This window comes from Sciurus carolinensis, chromosome 6, assembly GCF_902686445.1.
Source record: "Sciurus carolinensis chromosome 6, mSciCar1.2, whole genome shotgun sequence".
Classification (NCBI taxonomy): domain Eukaryota; kingdom Metazoa; phylum Chordata; class Mammalia; order Rodentia; family Sciuridae; genus Sciurus; species Sciurus carolinensis.
Window position 1 is genome coordinate 90,234,733 of NC_062218.1, and position 19,674 is coordinate 90,254,406.

The following is a 19,674-nucleotide window of genomic DNA, read 5'->3' on the forward strand; positions in this document are numbered from 1 at the left end:
CCTAAATTTGGGGAATAGAGAATATTCTCTCCTTACTTAGCCTTTCTTTTCTGTTCCCTGAAGGTAACCCTGAAGTTCATTGTTCTCCATGACTGTAAATTACTTTCCGGAATTACTTAAATTACTTTCTGGAAGATCAGTAGAGTAGAGGGAAGGGAGGAAGAGAGGGAAAGGAGAAATTCTGGAGACTGAATTAGAGTAAATTACATACCATGCTTTCGCAATTGTGTCAAAATGAATATTAATGTTACACATAACTAAAAAGAACCAATAAAACAAAGAAAAATACATTTTGGGAGGTCTTTCCTTCTGCATTACTTTCTTGAACATATCTTAAGACAATGTGAAGACTGTACTCATCACAACCTATCTCCTGCTTGTAGAATATTGGGAACCTAGATCTAATTTTAAGTTTACATAGTCATTCTGCTTTGACTCAGAGTTCTGGACTCTTGAAGAGTGACTTGGAGATTATTTCTTTTTGCTTCTAGTCAGCTCCATATGCCAATAGTCAAATCCACAATTCTTTTCAAAAAAGGTCTCTCTGTCCACTATATAACTTACATTTGTGAGTCAATACTCTCCATAAAATGTGAGACTCGAAACACCTCTAACTCCCACAAAGTTAGTTGTTCTTTACAAGTATGGTGGGCAAACAGGGTTGGGGAGAATTGGATGGAATCAGAAATTTGGTGATTTGATGGTTCTAAGAAAAGATTATTGTTTAGAAATTCATAATTTAGAAGACTTTCGGATGTCTGTTTCTTCGCTTTTTTATATTTTGTAGTATTTATGTTGAATGCTTTTGTTACACCACTTTTTAGATAGCTGGGCACCAGTTGGTAACTGATACCTCCAAAATGAAAAACAAAGGAAATAAACAAATCAATAGGCAGAGACATTTTCTCTTGCAATATTCTGGCTACCAAAAGTACATATTTCAGTGGGATGTCATATTCCATTGCCTATTATATTCAACAATTGAAGAGAATTATCTTACACTGTAAATTTAGATGAAAAATTGTTTAGGTGGGTTTTTTTTAGCATTTATTTTCCTCGCCACAATTAAAATTATTACACATTTTCTATCTCTTTCCTCTATAAATATTTATTAAGTAGTTTAGTTTTTGGCAGGGACTGTGCTATACAGAAGACGAAGAATACAAAATGCAAAATTTCTTACACAGTGCAGAGTAGAAGATGAAAGACAAAACAACAAGGGGCCCCATTAATCAAGAATAAGCAGGATGCTAAGTGAGGAAGCAAATGACTTCATCAAAGCAGGAATCAAAATAGATTCTTTGTCTTTTGCTATTTTTTAAATTTATTTTTATTTGTTCTTTTTGATATACATGACAGTAGAGTATATTTTGACATGCTATACATACATGGAGTATAACTTATTCTAATTAGGATCCCATTCTTGTGGTTGTACATGATGTGCAGTTTCACTGGTGTATTATATATAAACAGGAAGGAGTGAATCAAATGAGATTCTTAAAGAGTGAACACTAAGCAGGTATTTGTTCTGAGTCAAGATGATACCAGTGAAAACACAAGGATCATGAGAAAACAAGAGCATTGCCACGCATTAACATTTTAACATGCTATATGCCTCATTTTCAACGACAGATAACTAAATCCTAGACTGTCTAGCCTTTAAAATATGCTCAGTGATTTAGACTTTATTTTTCAAGAGAAGAAATGCATCATCTTTTTTTTTAAAGGTAGTGTTACAGGGTTGGTTCCTGTCACAAAACTGAGGCAGCACGGAGAATCCCTTCAAATGCCAATTCTTACAATCAGGACACAAAGATTTCAGACATGTTTCCCAGAGTAGCAGGAATGAGATTTTTAGAAGGGCTAAGAAGGGAAAAAGGGACAATTTCAAGGAGGTAGGGAGTCCTCTCAGAGAGGAAAGTTGGTGTGCTTCCTGTTTTATTGGGGGTCCCAGAGAAGTTTCTAGAGAGGCCTGTCCAGGTCCAACTTTGACTTTTTACTGGCAGCATGATGGCATCATACTTTCAAGTCCCCACTGCATTACAATTCTAGGTCACTTTGGCCCATGTTGACTGGTTCCCATTGGAACATGTTCTCACAGAATTTATGTTTTGGGGAAATTATCCTTGTCTCCTGAAGTTCTGCGATCTAGCCTGTGTAGGGTCACAAAAGTCTCCCCCTTCCAAGTTCCTTTGGTTCCTATTGGCATTTCAGAATTTCAGGACCTGCATTTCTCCTACAGATAACGGTTGTTTGCTGAGGAATGTACCATATTCTGTGAACGTAGGCTGGGCAGGGCTATAGGTAAATTGTTTTTATAAAAAGGGAAGGCATGTGGGAATCTACACAGTGGCCCATTTTATAGAATTCTTCCTCTAAGCTCATTCTCTCATCTTTTACTTCTCTCTGTCCCTATCAGTGGGAACGATCACAAGTGGAATTTAAAACAATACACCTGATAAAACCAGAAAATGAGTTGACATAGGAAGATGTTCCTAGCAGGAGGCCAGGGCAGGATCTCTAGTAGAGGATCAAGGCAGTACACATACACATAAATCTAAACAAATACCAAGAACAGGTTTCTTTCAAAACTCAGTTATTCAATATATTTTCTTGTGTTTTAGTTTTCAAACAAAGGAGTCTCTTTTCTGATTTCACAACTAATATTAAAATATAATGTTATGCTTTAAATATGAGGTGTCTCCCAAAAGCTCACATGTGAGACGATGCAAGAATTTTCAGAGTTGAATGATTAGATTGTGAGTTGTAACCTCACAGTGGGTTAATCTGTTGATATGGATTAACTGGTGTAACTGAGGCAGGTAGGGTGTGGCTGGAGGAGGTAGGTCACAGGGGCATGCATTTGGGGTATATATTTTGTCCCTGGTAGACCGAACTCTCTTTCTGCTTCCTGGTGCCATGTTCTGAGCTGCTTTTCTCTGCCACACCATTCTGACATGATGTTCTGCCTCGCCTTGGGCCCAGAGCTATGAAGTCAGTTGTCTGTGCATGAGCCTAAATAAACTTTTTCCTCTAAGTTTTGTCAGGTCTTTTAGTCAGTGACAAAAATCTGACCAAAGCATAAACTTCAGCTTCTGTTATGACTCCTAAACTGAAACTAAGACTGCAATGCGTTTTTAATTTGGAATATACCATAGGCAAATTTATAAGCATTTCAATAGAAATAATTGGTAGATATCAATGTACAATCTTTTTAATTAAATTCTGTAAGGAAAATAGACACATGTTTTGAATAAAACCATGAGAAGGTTTAAAGCCCAACAAGCAGATAGACTTTTACATTTTAAATTTGACATTTTAAAATCACACTACCATTCATTTTTAAGGACACATGATGAAATGGAAGAAACTTACTTAAAATATTAATTTTAATCAAGGACATAATCCAGTGATTTTATTCTCCTAATAAATATAACTCCACATAAGGACTTTCACTGTATCCTGTACTAGGCAGCAAATTTGAGCCAAACTAATTAGCAATAAATCTGCCAGAATCCACTCAAAATATTCTTCTAATTAATCAGAATATGAATAGATGAATTGAAAAATGTTATTATACCATAAAAGAAATCTTACCATCAATTTCTAGAGTTACTTAACTGATTCATCTGTCTTTATCCTGACACACCCATTAGTCTTTGCTTTTCATGTCAGGGAAAAGCATTCTGATCACCTGGGATGAAGAGATTAGAAAAAGCTTCTAAAAATCATGATTTTAAGTTGGCTTCTATTTATTTGTTCAAACACACTTGATTTCAATAATAAAACTTGTTTTCTATATTCATACACTAAACTAGTTAATCTCTAAAGTTCTTCAATCTTTAAATGAGTTTTGTTCTTTTAGAACTCTTTCATTTACTTTTTACTGTTTTGATTTTTCTATATAATAGTTTCTTTTAATCTATTTTTCAGCAATTTCCAGTGAATGTTTTCAGAACACTTTCCTCAGTTTTAAATGTCCTTTAAGTATATCTAATTAAGCTTCCATAAAGGATAACAATCTGAATCTTAACACCATTGATGAATACTTACTGAAACAAAGACTGCTTTCTGTTAGAATATTCATAAATTAGCTCTAAATCTTTTCCAGACTGAGAAAGTAACAGTCTTCTCTTTGATATGATCTTTACCTTAATATTTACATCTTTATTAATTAATGCTGTGCTTTTGAGTGACTTTATCCCATTCTTTTTTCTAAACCACTGAAGGAAAAATATCTTCTAAGTCTCCTTGCTCTTCAAAAGTATAGAATATGGAAAGCTGTGGGGAAGTATATATCTTTATTGTAGAGAAGGATGGCAAACACTACTTCTTCAGGCTAACATCAACAGTGGAAATCATTCCGATTGTGTGTATCTTTGATATGATGAGGGGTACTTCAACTCGGCATTCCTCCTCTCCAAACCCATAGCCCCAGTCTCATCATGAAAACAAAACAAGCAAACAACAACGAAAAAGCAAAACACAACTTGATGCATTTTCTACGAAATTCCTGACCAGTACATTTGAAATATGTCAAGGTCATCAAAAACATGAAAGTCCAAGAACTGTCTCAGGAAAAAGGAAGCTAAGGAGATGTGATGACTAAATGTATCTGGTTTCTTGAATTATGGTATCCTGGAACTGAAAAAGAAAATTAGAAAAAGATTAATGAAATCTAAGTAAAGTACGGAGTTTAGATAATGGCAATCTTATCAATGTTGTTGTTTTTTTTAATTTTTAGACACGTTGTCTTATATATAAAACCTTGGAAAGAGTTCTTGTAAGTCATTCACAGTCAGTGCTTACACAAGATCCCTTTCCTAATAACTATAATCCTTCAATTTAATTTTCCAAGGGTATAAAGAAAGTTTTCCAGTTCCCAACAACCCATACAAGTTTGTTTATTTCTCTCTTAATTTCAAAATTCTTTGGAGAATTCCCACTCTTTTCCCAAAAGCATCAAAATATGAGCTGTTTACTTAAAACTGGATATGATTTATTCTCAGATGATTCATAAAAATGCTGAATCATCATTACAATATTATTTTTTTGTAATTATAGATAAAATAGATTCTAACAGGAATACATGTGACTCCAATATATTTTAGAATGTTGAATAAATTTATTAAAGTTTATATTTATTATTAAATATTTTGTGTAAATGGGAAAGAACAATATGTTGATATAGATTTAAATAAAATAAGTTAACTACATTTAAAGAAAAAGTTTGTCTAAATGTTGAGAAATATTAGGATATAATTGGTGTTCACCAATCATGGAATTAATACATTTTGTTATGCTAAAGTACTTTAAAACTCTAGAGTATGAAAATGAGAGAGTGATATGCAACAATATAAAATAAACTCACAAAAAACAAGGCACATTAAGTATAGATAGCATGAGTTAATTTTCATAGATGTTAAAATCAGGTAAACTACAGAAATGTTAATTGATACATAGGAAAAATTTTAAAATTGAGGAAATTATTAGCTTAGAGATCTTGAGAGTGATTATTTATGTAGGAAGAAATATTTTAGATAAATATTTATGTAGGAAAAATGCTTTGCTACAAAGTGTGCTAGATAGGCACTGTTTTTGAACAAGATGATAGTCGCATGAATTTTTGTAACTGCTTAAGGCACACATATATTCTAACCTTATATTTATCAGAATAGTAAAAAGCAATACATCTCTTGTTTTGCATGATATAGCATAGAACCAATTGGGGAAAATGAGGAACAAATAGAAATACGGTGAAAAAAATTGTTTTTTTATTCCCCAGGACCTCAATCCAATATCTATTAGTTAAATATTACTTGGCTTAGTTCAAATTTTACAAAGGCTTAACAAATGAGGTTGACTTCTATAATAAGGAGACAAGATACCTGAAACACCACAGCACAGACAACTTAATTGAGTTTCATTAAGATTTTTATTATACTGGCATATATAGTTATGTAATGTGGCACATGATACTCAGACTATCAGGCTAGGAAATGACTTCAGTATTGACTGTGGCTTTTGGAAATTAGGTGATTAGTGATTTAAAGAAAATGGAAATAAAATAAAAAGAAAATGGAAAAGAAGTAAAGAAGCACTTGTGGAAAATTTGTGCAGTAGTTGTTAGATAGTAATCTTGACAATACTTTCCCATGCTCACTTAGGTAATATTTACCCATTTTTTAAAGATGAAATTAGACATTATAGTAAAGTTCAAATATTTATTTTGTGCTATCAACAAGAAGCTCTTAAAATACTATCTTTTTCCAGGAGTTGAAATAATAGATAATCTTCTTCTCTGTTTTATAAGCATTGTGCCATAGATCATCAGTTTCTAAGACCCAAACAAAGGTGTTTTTAGGAATCCATGAGGAGTGCATTCCTAAATTAAGATACAATTAATCTTTAAAATAATTTCAATTGAAAGTCAAGTGGAGATTATGGTGAACAAGCCCTTTTTCACCTGTGTGCACCACTGCAACTTGTAAATTTCTTAGAGTGTAACCACTTCTTTGTAAGGAAGAAGTCATTATACTTTATGACTTTAGTGAAGCATAAATAGAAAAAAAAGTATGTCCTTCATGTAGCACATATAACTCATTTCTTACAAGTACTTATAGCAGATATACATGCTAGCATGGGCAACCTGTGGTGACTCATTTCCATATGTTAAGAACATAATGTGCTCTTTCATGATTTTGCAGTTTAGGTTTACACTTTGAAGGTTCTTGGGATGCCAAGTAGTAACAAAGATAACTTGGTAAAATGATCATATCTTCATGAAATTCTTATATATGAAGCTTAAAAATTACTGATAAAAAATAAAATTAATTGACATTAAAAAAATGAATGTGCTATAATATAAGCACTTGGGAAGACACAGTTTCAACACATTTGGATGAAGGAATTTTTGGATATGGAATACAAAATATATAATATATTATATATATATATATATATATATATATATATAATATATATAATTTTGTGTTATAAGGATGTATGAGAAGGAAAATACCAGAAACAAGCCCCCTAACCCATGTGGTTATATGTTGATTGAAACACTGAAGAGAACCTCTTGAAAATTGAAATAGGATTATTGAATTATATACTTCATGGATAAGTAAAACTGCTTAGATAGAGCTAACAGAAACACTAGTAAGCTCAAAAACAAGTCAGAAGAACCAGTTTGGCACCAATAGAAGAAAGACTAAAAATAAGAATGGAAAATAAAGCATTCAAATAAATAATATGTGATGATTTTCCAGAACTGATGGAAGACAAGCAAAGTATTAAAAAGCATGAATAACTAGTAAACATTTACATGCATGTAAATAAACTTTAAGAGTAACATGAAAAAGAAGATTTTTAAAATCAGTCACAAGGGAAAGGTGGCTTAAACAGAAATATTTTATGGCCCAGATTGACAGAACACTATCAATAACCAGAATAGATGATGACTGCAATGGGGAAAAGATATGGAAAATGGAAAGAGGTTATAACTAACTGCTCATCCAGATTTTTGTACTCACTGAATTTCACTTAAGACTAAAAAGTGAAATGAAAACAATTTAGACAGTATTGCGTTCATGACTAATTTACTATCACTAAATAAATGTCTAAAGCATATCCTCGGGAAAAATTAAACTAAAAGAAAATAAAAGAGAGTTACCAGAAATACCAGAAGGAATGGTGAGCAGAGGAGCTGACCTTTTATATGGAAATATTGAATATAAATATTGAAAATATTTATGAAAATATTGAATATAAAATACTAGTAATATCCAAACATTTTGAGAATGGAATTACACATGTAAGTAACATATTAGGCAACAATAACATATAAGAGTTTTAAGAATTCTAGTGGATTCACCTCATTTTTTAGAACAATAGAAATATTAATAAATTTATAATTTATTTATATAATACATGCACATACATACATGCATATATCACATATGTCAATGTACGTGTTAAGCATAAATACTTAAAATAGAAGCAAGTATAAATACTTAAATGGATTTAAAACCATTAAAGAAAACAAAAAAGATAAAAATACTAAGTCTAAAGAGGCAATGAAGAGATTAAGAAATAACAGATGATTATGTGCTACAAAGTAAAATTTGGGCAGTAAGTCAAAAGCATCTGTAATCATAAAAAAGAAAAATGGTTTAAAATTGCCAGTTAAAAGGAAATAGTCATAGCATTCAATGAAAAGAAACAGAACCCAGCATTCTACTTACTATTTATAATCATAAATTCTGTCAAACTTCAAACTAAAATGACATAAAGGTAATTAAATACTGATGAAAACAAGTTGTATAGACAAAGTAATATTAAAATATACTTTTAAATAAAGTCTTCATGTTATAGCATATAAAATTGGGGGCATTTTTATGTATTCTATTATTATATGATACCTTCTAAATCTCTCTTGATTTTGTATGTATGTAAATAACTAATATTAGAGAAACATAAAGAAATATATAAAGATGATTCACTTATATAAAAAAATTGGCCACATACTGAGCTTTAAAGCAAATCTAAGCAAGATAAGTAATTTTAAGGACTTGATTTACAAACCACATTTTGTGATCAAAGACCATCAGATTAAAAATATGTAGTAAGGTAAGTGGGGAAAATGCTTAAAAAGCAAACATCTAGAAAACAGAGTATTTGTAGCTCAATGAAAAATAAGTAGTGAACTCAGCATATTTTATTTTTATAAAATAGAAGAAACTGAGCAAAGTAGGGAATAGATATTAGATATCTGAACTTAGTAATATATGTTCCAAAATGTTATCAGTTAATGTTAAATAGTGTTTGCATAATTAAAGTTTTCTTTTAACATCAGGAATAAAAAGTCATTGATTTTGTTTACACCACTGCACAGTCAATATTTTATTTTAAGAAAACACTAATGTAAAGAGCAAGAGAAATGAAAGCTATGAGGAATTAAGAGGAAAAATAATTATTATCATTTACAGATGTTTTCATTGTCACATAGATAATCAAATAGACACTATGGACAAGTTATTTGAATTTACGAATCAATGTAAATGAATTATAACTTCATTGAACAAAATGAAAATTTTCCAATAAACCAGAGACAAGTATAGAGAAAATAAAAATGAAGAAAATAATGTTAAAAACATAATATTTTAAAATGTTATGTAAAATATCTTTGAATAGCAACGTAAAATTTTATGAAAAGAAATTACAGAAAACCAAAGATAAGCAGGAAAAGGGACAGGCAGGAGGAGTAGAGGCATTCCACACAATGGAAGGGACCACTAGTATAATACACAAGTCATTTCCTCAGAATTATTCAAAAAAACTAACAATTCCACTTACAATAGTACCTAGTGATACTCAGGAAATCTGAAAAACTTATGCTAAAATATATGTAAAATGCACAAGAACCAAAAGATTTGAAGATATTTGCCCTATCAAAAATAATAATGCTGATGCTTACACTATGTAGGACTTGCTATCTGCCAACTTGTTTTTAAATGTTTATGTTTAAAAATCATTTAATGTCCACAATAAGTATGTTATATAAGTCACATTTTACAAAGAAACAGAAGCAAGTAGAGGTTAAATAATTTGTACAACTTCACACAGTGTTGGAGACTAGACTGAACCTGGATCGTTTGACTCCATAGGTTTATTTTTTATGCTCCTTAATCCAGGTAAAGACATCACTGGGTCTGGTGCTATAGCTCAGTGGTAGAGTGCTTGCTTTGCGTATGAAAGGCACTAGTTTTGACCCTCAGCACGACATAAAAATAAATAAATAAAGATATTGTGTCCATCTACAAGTAATAAATATTTTTAAAAAGGACATCAAATCAATGAATACAAGTTACTAGGAGAAAACTGTATTACACTGGTGTGAACAAAGATGCTAATTGATCAAAGCGGGAAGACTAAGAATGTGGCTCAAAGTATATGAATATTTGTGAATTCAAGATATATATATATATATATATATATATACTATATTAAACTATATTTTTATGTGATGATTTAAAATTAATTTGGGAAGAATTTCTTAAGATTTGAAAGCTATAACAATAGGAGAAATTTAATCATTTTGACCACTTTAACATATAAAACATCTGCTTCTACAAGTAGTAAACAAAAACAAGGGGAAATAAGCAAGAAAAGGGGTAGGTGTGGTATTTCCATCATACATTAAAAGGTTTGGTATTCAGAATATCAGTTTTTAGATCAACAAACTAAACAGCAGCAGCAGCAGCAGCAGCATCCCAAATGAAGCTTTAACAGTATCATATTAGATAAGAAAGGAATCATTTTTCTCTATGACACAGAAATTTTTTTCCCTAGGTGTTTGTTTAAAGGAAATATCTAAATGTCTGTGGAGTTACAAAAGCATAGCAATATAATGGCTTCATTGTTTATGAAACTGAAAAAAATGGAAACAAACCAAATGTCCAGGGCTGGAAGAATTCATGATGCAAATGTGATGCAACACTATAATGAAATTCTAATAATTAGTGAAAATTATGAACTTCTGCTTAACTACCAATGCAAATGAATGTCACAAAGTCATTATCAAAAATGCAAATTACACAAAATTATTTTAACATTCATTTCACTTTGAAGTTTAAAGACAAAATGTCTGTAAATATATATGTATGTATTAAAAGTTTCATACTATGTATAAACATAAATCCAAGGGAAATAGTTTCCTTTGTTGAGGGAAGAACTGAGAGGAAATGTGACAGGGAGGATTAAAGAACTTCAATATTTTGGGTGCTTCATATCTTAAGCTGCTTTGTAAATGATGATGTAGATAATTCTTATTAATACTTTGGCATTTCTTTGAAAAACTGATAAGAATAAATGATCAAATAGGTTCTCATTTAAAACTTCATTAATGATCATCAAATCAGAAAGAAATTATTTTTAATCAGAAATAACACTATTTTCAATAAACTATACTACATTTAATTACAGAAGTAAGAACTTTTTATTTTCCTTCTGTTATTCTCTTTTGCTGTCAAAAATTGTAGTGATAATAGCACTGAATATTGCTCAATATTTCAACCATAATTAAGATGATTTTGAGATAAATAGGTAACACTATAGCAGTTTTTTAAATTGTTGCTTATTCTGATACTATTCACATCAAGATGAAAATTAAATGAAGATATTTCTTTAGAAGCAACATATTTCCAACTGGGCTTTTACTCCTACCTCTGAGCTTTTCTAACATTCAATTTAATAAAGACTATCCACTATTCATTTGATGTAATCAGAGATAATCTTTAACCACTGTATGTTCTATAATATATTTTCCTGGTGGGTGTTATCTCTGCACAATTCTTTTGCTTTATGGAGAAAACAGAATATTATACACTGCTGTCTTTTTGAAGGCTTAATCTGGCAGAGAGCAAATGACTTAGAGGAAAATATTATTACCAGAATAATAGAAAGGAATAAATAAGGTTTATTTGCCTAAAGTACTATTTATTGCTATGTACCTAAGTTGTCATCTTCTGTACCTTGTCATAAATGATGAAATTCCTCTAAGTTTTTCTTGCAATCATCTTATGCCCTCCGGTAATCTCTCTACTTAGATGATATTATTTTCCCTAATAGTTTTGATTGAAAAATATGAAAAATATGCTGAGGACATCAAACACTACATTTCTGAACCTCTCTTCTGAGGCATCTCTACTTATATCGCTTAGATGAATATTCACTTCAATTTCCAAAAGTTTTGTGTGTTCCTCCAACCCCATTCTTTCTCTAGGGTACAAATCTGGTGAAAATATAATTGAATAAAATGGTAAAAGAAAGAAGATACACTGTTTATTTTGGGACCTGGGAGGTATTGGGGACTGAACCCAGGGTCACTTTACAACTGGGCTACATCACCAGCCCGTTCTATTTTTTATTTTGAGACAACTTTTCTTAAGTTGCTGAGGTTGATCTCAGACTTGCTATCCTCTTATCTCAGCTCCTGGAGTTACTGGGATTACAGGCATATGCCACTATGCCTGGTTACCATGAACTTTTAAACGCTTTAAAATATTTCCAATATTTGACTGAATAGATATATTCCTAACACTTTTAAACAATTATCATATATAGATAAATATGTAAAAAGTTATCTTGGTATAATTTATGATAACTTGGAAACATACCAGTAGTCCTTAGAGTTTGACATAGCAATTTTGGTGTATACAAACTAAAAGAGTAAAAATGATTACTTAAAAAACATAAAGAAAGGGCTAGGTATGTAGCTCAGTGGAAGATCACTTGCCTAGCAGGTATGAGACCTGAATTCAATTCCCAGTACCACAAAAACAAACAAAAACAGAGAGAAAAAGAAATGTAACAGAGGTAAATGTATATAACGTATTGTTAACTAAAACAAAACAAAACAAAACAAAAAAGTGTTCAAAAGAATTTATGGAACATTAATCATAAAAGTAACAGCTATCTTTTCTATGCATACAAATACAGATATAGCAGTAGAGAAATGCGATGTTACACACCAACTGATGACTGTATTTATAAAATTCAACAAGGAGGTAATAGTCCTTACTTTGTGAACTATTTTACTAGATTTTCTGTGGTTTAAAAGATGAAAAAGAAAGAATGCATTTTTCTTTCCTTCACAGAGTCCACACTGAAACACCAGTTTCTTTTTTTCCTTCTTTTAAACATGAATGTACATCTGACTCCAAAAGACTCTTGCCTATGAAAATGAATTGAATGTGTCTTCAACAAAGACAACCTTTTTATGAATATTCATGCTAAGTGAAATAGGCCAAACCCCAAAAACCAAACGCCAAATGTTTTCTCTGATAAGTGGATGATGATATATAATGAGGGGCAGTGGTGGGGGAAGAGAAGAATGAAGCAACTTTGGATGGTATAGAGGAAAATGGAGGAGACGGTGGGGGATAGAAAGATAGCAGGATGAAACAGTATTACCTTATGTATATGTATGATTACATGAATAGCATGAATCTACCTTGTGTACAACCATAGAAATGAAAAGTTGTACCCCATTTGTGTACAATGAATCAAAAATGCAGTCTGTAAAAATAAAAAAAAATAATAAATAAAATAAAGGACTGCTTTATTGCATAAAGGCAATTATAAAATTGGTAAGAACCTATTTATAAGTGTGTAGTATTATTGAAAAAAAATCATTGCTTATTTCATTAGAAACATTTTGACTGCTTATTATATAAAGCCCATATATGGGATATTCTAAAGAAAAATTAAATTACAAGTACTGAGACACTGATAAAAGTTTCAAAAATATATTTTTAATCCCCTGTCCTCTAATAATTTGATGAGATTTTTCTATTCCCATGAAATGAACCAGTTGACCATAATTTTAAACAGTGTTTCATTTTCCCTTACAAAATAATATATTAGCAGGGGCAGCTATAATAAAAACATTACTTTTTCTTTATTTAAAGGTGTTCAAATTCAAAAAAAATTAAAAAATCAATTATATTGGGAGCTGAATCAAGAGAATCTTGAGTTAAAATCCAGCCTCAGCAAAAGCAAAGATCTAAGCAATTCATTGAGAACCTGTTTCTAAATAAAATATAAAATAGGGCTAGGGATGTGGCTCCGTGTTTGATTGCCCCTGGGTTCCATCCTGGTACCCCAAAATCAGTTATAACTACCATATAGCCACCTAAATCTAGAAGTTCACAACGATTTTTGTTTTGCTTTGTTTTTTAACCTCTGTTGCTTTCTATAGGCTTATTCACACTAGAATTGCTTGAAGCCACTCTGAATCCTGCTTTGGGAGTCAGTGATGGGGAGATAATGTCAAATTTGGTCTAAATTTCTTTTTTTTTTTCTTTAATCTTTTTTTTTTATTTCTCTTTTTCCTGCAAGTGTGACATGATAAAACGTTTTCCTTGATCCTGAATTTGCTTATGGGAATCTGTTCTCACTATGCCCTTCAATAATAAATAATACAAATATTCACTTATCTAACAAGAGAAGGACATGTTTTATCCACAGTGTTTATTGCCAATTTTATTAAAATCATATCTCTGAGCATGTCAGTGCTGATATCATTCCTACTAATTATCTTATGCTGAATGCATTTTTAATGATTCCAGGCTTTTCTTCTAAACAGATGTTCTTTGAACAGTTTTCACTTTATTTTTTCTAGTGTTAGACTGCTTAAATAAGTTGGCACCAATTTGTAAGGTTATAAAGCTGGGTACTTTGCTGGAACCAATTTTATATTAGCATAAAACTTCAGCATACTCAGCCCTGAGTGTTTCCCCATGGAAAGGAAGTAGCCTTTCTTGCCATTTTATTGCTTCATTCATCAGTGTTTTATTTGCAAATTGGTTTCTTTCCCTGGACGTCTTTTTCCATGCTAATAAGCTACAACTCAGTGTTCACCAAGAATTGTGTAGCCCTTCAGGGTTAATTTCAGAAGCAAAGTAATTTAATACCCCAGCAATCCCCTGGAAAAGACAAGTACAGGACAGGATTTGTGTAGACATAAAAGCAAGCTTTAAATATTCCTTCTGAGGTAGCTGCTCATATATTTATCTCCATCCATAAACATTAATTACCAAAGGATGCTAGAAATAATGGAATATCATCACTTGAACTAGTTGCTGTTGGCATGGTGTACATGTTGTGAATACACACTGGAGAGATCACCCAAGTTCATTCTTTACCTCATTGAGATGATTGCCTACCTGCTCAACTTAATTGCTGACCATTATCTAATTTTTCCCTGAAAAGGAAATATAGGTTTTCACTAAAAACTGTGATGTTGATGGAAACTGCCCCTATCTCGTCACTTTTAACACTATCAATTTTCCATGATTAAATTTAATATTATCTCCTCTTTACTTTTTTCCTCTATTATATGACAACTGAAATGGGGTTTCAAAATAGAAGAAATATTATGTTCCTTGAAAGTTTCATAAAGTAAAGAAAGAGGCATTTGCCCTTTGCTCTGGACTTTCAAGTAGTATTACACTATTACAGATTCATCATATACAAAGGACAAACACTAGAAATAGTTTGCTTCTATGTCACCTGTTATTATTATTACTTTAAAGATGGGATTTTTATTATTAAATAAGCTCTGTTTTTCCAGTATTGTGAAGTAGTCCCAGATTCTGGAATGTGCAATGAAATCAAATTAATCTTCCCTGAGGACATGGAGCATTGTGTTCCAGATGAGAGAAAACACTGCACCCTTCAAAAGAGTCGGTGCCCCCTACAACAAATTTAAATATTAATTAGAATACAAATCTCTGAAATAAAATATTATAATATTGTTATAGTTTAAGAAAAAAGAGATTATCACCCTTTAACTTTCCAGTGAGTCTAAATGTGCTATTTATAAAGGTAAGCATGGTTTGACTATGCTTCACTTTCAAATATCCAAAGTTAACAGTGAATGCTCAACAACAACAATCAAAAAAAGTGGCTTAAAAAGATACCATCTCCTCAGAGCTATAAATTGATAAAGCCCTTTTATGGTTTTAATGCAGTTTGATACATTTGCCATTACAGATGTGTGATTACAAATCTGTCAGGAAAAACCCTTTTTTCCTATTCTTTAGCATTAGAATACTATTTAAATAATTAAATCAGGTTATGAGCTCTGAATATATATGACCAGTCATGTTATTTAAGTTGTTGCATATCCTTAAATTAAACTGAATGCTATTAGGCTTTTGGACATTCATCACAAAATTGGTAATGGAAAATTCTTTCCAGAACCATAATATATGTTTTAAAGTTTTACTATGGAAAGTTTAAAATACATGCACAATTAGAGAAACTAGCAAAACCCATGTACCCATAACTGAATATATTATTTTTATTGCTACTGTAAAAAATTACCACAAACTTTGTGGTTGAAACAGCACAAATTTATTGGTCTCACTGGGATAAAATTAAGAACTATGTTCCTGTTGTGAGGCTTCCATACAGAATCTGTTTTCTTGTTTTTCCAGCTTCTAGAGGCTGCTTGTATTCCTTGGCTTATGGTAACAGTCCTCTAGCTTCAAAGTCAGCAAACTGAGACCAAGTTCTTTTCTTACCACCATCTCCCTGGTTCTCTTACTCCTCTCTTCCTCTCTCACTTATAAGGACTCTCATGATTGGGTAGTTCCTTCTCAGAGAATCCACCTATTCTATTCACAGGTTCACCTTATTCACAGGTTTCCTGAAGTAGGATCTATTTATGTGGGGATTTTGGGTTTATTTTGTTTTGACTTTTAAGTATGTTATATTTTTTTACCTCTATTCCTTCTACAGTTACCGTTTGCCATTCCTGTTTCATCTCTTCCCCTCCTCCATGACACTCATACACAATTTTGTTCATTTGTTACAGTTGTTTTAAAAGTGAAAGGTGAGACTTCACATCACTCTGTGTATATTTCAATAGTGAATGATATTTTGTTTAAATATCACCAAAGCAAAATAAGACCAATGAAATAAGCAATAATTCTAAAGTATCTCATATGTGTTATTTCTCAAAAATGTCTTTCTACAATTGATGATGGAATTTCAGTCAAAATAATTTTCATGTCTTTTATTTGGTTCAAATGCCTCTTTATAACTATTTGACATTTATATTTTTTCATGTCATTTAATAGTTGATATATTTAATTATATATTCTGAAAAATTTCAGACTCTGAATTTGACATATTACCATGTCATAGCATAATTAGACATGAACTTGTGTCATTCCTAAAGAAAAGGGGGACAGTAAAACACAATGTCCTTGAACACCCTCTTTCTGTTTCCAAAAACCTAGCCAAGTTAAGTGAACAATGAGAGCAAGCCTGGGTCAAAACTTCCAAAAATATACTATCCTGAAGAACACTGGCTTTCTCTTATGCACACCAGGAACTAAGACAAGTTAGTGTTATCTGTGGTAAGCTACTTTCTTACACATAATCCAGGGAAGTTTCTCCTTTGTACTGGTTGTACAAAGCAAGCTAATGCTGATGATGTCACTATTTCTACAGTCTATCATAGAAAGTCCCTTACTGAGTGAGGATGGGAATGGAATTAAGGGCACTGTGGAAATGATGTGTCACTCATTCCACTGACTGAAATGGACAAAACACTGAAAAAGAGGAGGTACTGCTTGGCAAAGCACATTGAGGGACGGAGGTGCTGTCTGTTGGCCTGGCCCCACTGAACTCTTCTTGGAGCAGTCACTGACTACTTGCAAGCTTTCCCCAATAATCATGTCTACCATGCTGTCTCTGGGCACTTTCGTTGGCTTCACTACAACCTTACCCACATCCCTGGCACAACTGGACTATGGAAAAGACAGCCTCTATTCTCGAAACCTATAAACTGAGAGTAACATTCAGGCTTCCCCCACCCAGGAACACATTATTGTAGTGTGTGTACTTCATATTGTATCAAAATGGGTAATACATATTATATGGTGATCTCTATTTTAATGATTTTGAGAATGGTTATTAAATTTGGAAGTTGACAACCTGATCTATCCATTATAAAGTTCCACAAGACCATTCACTTAATATCTTTGAGGGCGGTTGATCATAGTTGTCCAGATATTTCAAGACTACTTCTAGGTAAATTTGAGCATCATATTTTACATTGCCTAATATTATTTGAAAAATAACTTATCCCTGTATTCAAGGGGTTGAACTATTGAAAAAGTAAATATACTAGTTTATGAGCAATTTTCCTGTCTGTATAAATATAGGGTTTCTCAGCTCATGTTTCCACTTTCTGCTATTTCTACCTCATGTTTTTATCCATCAAAGTTTTGATGATATGTGATAAAAGAACACAATGCATAAAAGTGATTGATAACCTTCAGTAATATTACCAGTAATGTCAGAATTCCTACAATGTGAAACTGGAGGTATAGTTTTTTGTGTGTTTTTAAGAGTATCCACAGAACCAAGATCCAGATGTACTCTTAGGGAAATATTATCCTTGTTTATACTGTATCATTTGAACTCCTTTTTGCTTGATTCTTTATTTTTATCATAAATATTAGTCCATATTAATTGTACAGACTAATGTGTTTTACTGTTTCTTTTCCATATATGCATACATATGCTTTAATCATGTCCACACTCCATAGTAGCCTCTAACCGGTCCCTTCCCCTAACACTCCCTCTTCTACTTCCAGGTCATTTTGTTGTTGTTGTTGATGATGTTGCTTTAGATTCCACATATGAGAGGAACAATTTAAAGCTTGTCTATCTGAGCCTGGCTTACTTCTCTTAACATGATGAAATATAATTCCACTCAGTTTCCTGAAATGACATTTTAAAAAAAAATAAGAATGGATATTTTAATTTTCTATCTGATTTTACAGTTTCTACAATTAAAACCAATCAGATCTCAAGAACCCAGTGGATGTAGGCAAAATATAAAATGTGAAGAGCCCATTATGGTTACTATTGGCCTCATGTGCAAAACTATGACTAACAGAGGTTCATTCGTCCTTATGGTTTAATCATATTCCATGTGTGTATGTAACATTTTTTATCCATTCATCTGTTGATTAGCACCTAGACTAATTCAATAACTTGACTATTATGAATAATGATGTAATAGAGATGATTATACTGGTATAGTTTTTCTATACTGACTTCATTTCCTTCAAGTATGTACCCAAGAGTAGCATAACTGGTTCCTATAAGGCTGTATCTTTTACTTTTCTGAGGAAGCTCCACATTGTTTTCTATAGTAACTGTATTAGTTTAAATTCCCAACAGCAGCGTAAAACAGTGTTCATTTTTCTCCAGCATTTATTTTTTGCTGTTTGGTTAATAGCTATTTCAATGAAGTTTTTATTTGAATTTCCTTTATGGCTAAAGATGTTAAGCAATTTTTCATATATTTATTGGCCATTTGTATTCTTTCTTTGAGAAATGTCTGTTGAGATAATTTACCCACTTTTGATTGGATTATTTGTTCTTTTGATAGTAGATATTTTGAGTTCTTTATATTTTCTGGATTAAGGCTCTGTCAGATGAATAGTAAGCAAATATTTTCCCCATTCTGTAGGTTTTTTATCTTCACTTTAATAATTATTTTCTTCATATTAATAATTATTATAGGAGTTTTCTAATTTGATGTAATAATCCTATTTGTCAATTCTTGCTTTCATTTCCCAAGAAATGAAATTACTGCCTGAGCCTATATCTGGAAATACTTTCCCTATATTTTCCACTAGTAGTTCCAAACCTACAGGTTTGACATTAAAGTTCTTAATCATATTTAGTTAAATATACCATTACCCTTATGTAAGAAAAATATAATTATGTTTCTTTTTTTCTAAAATACATTAGAATCTTCTATTATATAGCACATCAAGTCACATATTCTAATTATTTAATTAGTGTAAGTACCATACATGAAATTGCATAATTAGAACACATAATTAAGAGCTAAGATGCATAATTAATTGGCATCCAGAATGTCTATGTTTATGCTTTACTTTTAGTAACAAATATAATATGATAAATCATCTTTATAAGTATATTAGGAGTTTTAAATGTCTTATATTTTGGACACTAATTAGTCACTTAATAGCTGTAGTCATCAAAGCCATTTTTCAAACTGTCTTATAGGAAAACAAATTTGGTCTTTCATTTTATAGGGTTATTCCTGAGCAAGAA